This window comes from Dama dama, chromosome 20 (assembly GCF_033118175.1).
Source record: "Dama dama isolate Ldn47 chromosome 20, ASM3311817v1, whole genome shotgun sequence".
Classification (NCBI taxonomy): domain Eukaryota; kingdom Metazoa; phylum Chordata; class Mammalia; order Artiodactyla; family Cervidae; genus Dama; species Dama dama.
Window position 1 is genome coordinate 80,561,078 of NC_083700.1, and position 3,534 is coordinate 80,564,611.

Genomic DNA, 3,534 nt, shown 5'->3' on the forward strand with positions numbered 1-3,534 from the left:
ATGCTGATTAGCACTTATTAAAGATGTTCAGGGAAAGAGATTCCAAAATCTTTCTACAGCAGAACACAATGCTGTTTTCTTCCCTACATGAATCATTGATTTGGATGATGGAAAGGGTAACTTAAATTTTAAAAATTAAAACTGAAATGATTGTGTTTGGGTGCTCTCCTATAGGTTTTCTTTTAGAGAAGCTAAAGTCTCAGGAACTTTAATCCTTTTGTCTTCTGATTATCTTAAAGGATTGATGGGAAAACCAGCCTTCATTTTTCCAACCAGTTCCCAGAAATGGTTACATCAGTCTCAGGGGTCCCACTGGCTTCCAGAGAAGCAAGATTGCAGATGGACTTGATGTTTGTAGTAGTTTGAAGTTTAACCACAGATCACCATGCTCTTTACCTCCAGAGCCACTCATGGAGTTATGAGGTTCTCAAACCATTTCTGGATGTTCAAAGTTATCAATGTGAGGTTTGGGGAGGAGGACAGACACTAAGATTCTGAGTGGGATACTTATTTAGGAGGATGGATTAGAAAAGTTAAGGGGAAGTGTGTTCACAGTGTTAATAACCACAGCATAACTACTGCTTGTTCTCATGGGACTTATCATCTCACTGACTTAGGAGAAGTAGATGTCTATTTCATACAAACTTACCTGGATGCCACTCCTCATGGGGGAGAACCTAAGAGAAATTTCCCAAGGTCTTATTTTAACCTCAGTAGCTTCCAGTGAGGGGGGTAGTGGACCTTCCACCTCACTGAGTTATAGAATTACAGAATGACAGAGATGGAAAGTCCCTGAGTCATCTAATCAAGTTTTCAACTTCCTCAAAGATAAAGACCTAGAGCCCTTGTTTAAAAAGAGACAAATGAACAAACAAGAGTATAAGCAAGCAAACAAAAAAATGAACAAACAACTTAGATTCATTTAATCAGAAGTTCAAACATAGGGTTTAGTAATTTCAATGTTTAACCACTACTCCCAGGGATTCTCATCTTTGGGGAAATATTAAAAACAGTATAATCCCACATCTTCATTTTTCAGATGGCGAGATTGAAATATGTATTGGAAATGATTTGTCAGTCACCCCATCGAAGAAAAATAGTTAATATTCCTGAAGGACACAGAGCCTATAGTTACTACCCATGAATGCATCCATATATGTATGTGTGTGTGTGCTTAGTCATTCAGTAGTTTCTGACTCTTTGTGACCCATTGGCCTGTAGCCTGCCAGGTTCCTCTGTCCATGGGATATTTCAGGTAAGCATACTGGAGTGGGTTGCCATTTCCCTCTCCAGGGGAGCTTCCCAACCCAGGGATTGAACTGGTATCTTCTGAGTTTCCTGCATTGGCAGGTGGATTCTTTACCTGCTGAATCCTCAGGGAAGCCCCCCACATGTGTATATCTACATGTATTTTTAAAAATGTATTGGTTATGTCATTGCCCAGTGGATTCCTAGGCAAAGAAGATTGTATAAATGTTTTTGTGTGTGGTTAAATCCATGATAAGAAAGAACTTTTAAATTCATTGTGCTTTTTGTTTAGCTTTATAATCCATTAAAGTCTTTATCACAGCAAAATGTGTTTTCAGAACTTAGCTTTCTTGGGAAATGTAGACTTTGAAACGCAAATATATCTACTTGCACAAAGAGCTTCAGTGAGTCAGAAGGCCTGGTAAAGAAAAACCAACATCCAAAATTGAAAGCAAGATGAAAGCATAATACGAGGATTATTTCCCATATCTTGAACATTGGCCAGAGTTTTTTCACGTATACTCACATTAGATCAGCTTGTCACGAGGAACATTGTCCTGGAGACGTTAATAGGTGTGCTGCCAGCAAAGATTTTTCCTCACTTAAGTTTGGGATATGCTGCATTAAGCTACCCTGTCTTGGAAATACAGAAAGCACATTAGTCTGCTGCCTTTGGGGCCCAAGGAATACCTAGCCTGTGGCACAGCAGGGAATTCATTCTATGGAAGCAGGCTGACTTGTGAGGGCTGATGCCTTTCTCCCATCCTAGGAACTTAGAGGGTAGCAACCCATGGTTCTGGTTCCTCATCCCCTGCTTTGACCCCCAAACTTCAGCCACACTCCCATGGACAACAAGGAGCTCTGTCCTCGTGCTTGCTTCGGCAGAACAAATGCTGACATTGGAATTATACATGAAAGAGTAGCATGAGTCCTGCACAAGGATGACACAAATTTGTGAAGCATTCCATATTTTTATGAATTTATTTACAAAGCAGAAATAGTGTCCTAGATGTAGAAAACAAATCTACGATTACCGGGGGGAAAGGCAGTGGGGGAGAGATAAATTGGGAGATTGGGGTTGACATAGACACACTACTATATGTATAAAATAGACAACAAACAAGGACCTGTTGCATAGCACAGAGAACATTACTCAGTGCTCTGTAATAACTCTGCGGGAAAGGAATCTGAAAAAGAACAGATATATGTATGTGTGTAACTGATTCACTTTGCTGCACACCTGGAACTAACACAACGTTGTATATGCTGCAATAAAACTTTTTAAAAATAAAAATTAAAAAAATGAAAGTAAAAAAGTGGATATATGTAAATGTATAGCTCATTTGGGCCTTCCCTGGTGGTTCAGTGGTAAAGAATCCACCTGCCAATGAAGGTGAGATGGGTTCGATCCTTAGGTCAGGAAGATCCCCTGGAGGAAGAAATGGCAACCCCCCCACCCCAATATTTTTGTGTGGGAAACTCCATGGGCAGAGGGGCCTGGTGGGGCTCTCTGGGACTGCAAAGAGTTGACCAAGACTGAGCTACTAAATGACAACAATGTAACTGATTTACTTTGTTGTACACCTAAAATTAGTACAACATTATAAATCACCTCTACTCTAATAAAAAATTTTTTGAAAGAAAAGAAAAAAAGAGCTCTATCCTCTCACCTGTAATTTTATTTTATGATAATTACTTTTCTATGGCTGTATCAAGATAGTCTATTCCTGAAATCTAGTTTTCTCCAATTTTCAGAAAAATATATCACCTCAATGGATGAATTTAACATTTAAAAAATTTCAATTTCTTCCATAATTTCCTCTTAAATCTTTAGGCCTATTACTTCTTTTACAGATTCAAGTCAAGTAAAACAATGCACTGTTTCATACAATGGCATTATAGGTTATTTTCAGTTGAACAGATCATAATAATTCATGGCCATGCAAAGAACTTTGAGGTACTTAGCCCTACCAGGACCCATGGATTGAATATGCTGCCATCTGCCTTTATTGAGGGCTGACACCAAAAGTGATCACTCAGACCATGATCATGCAGCTCTTGCACCAGCTTTCATGAAGACATTGTTCAATAGGTCACCCTATATCTGTCCTATGAAAAACCACAATGTAAAATTAGCTGACAGTTTGGTGTCAGGAACTACTATGTCTTCTGAAGGACTGAAAAGTGTCTGGCAAATGTACATATTTACTAGCTTTTATGGATGACTAAATGAGAAGGAGTACATCAGGTTCAGGGTGAGAGAACAGAGCATGGCTTGTTTCTTAA

General features: G+C 39.0%; 1 non-coding gene across 1 annotated transcript; it reads left to right on the plus strand.

Annotated features, from left to right (window-relative positions):
• Positions 1-2,119: 2,119 nt before the first annotated feature.
• Positions 2,120-2,222, plus strand: LOC133041801 (U6 spliceosomal RNA). The gene has a single exon (XR_009689372.1). It is a non-coding gene; the product is annotated as a U6 spliceosomal RNA (small nuclear RNA).
• Positions 2,223-3,534: the final 1,312 nt, after the last annotated feature.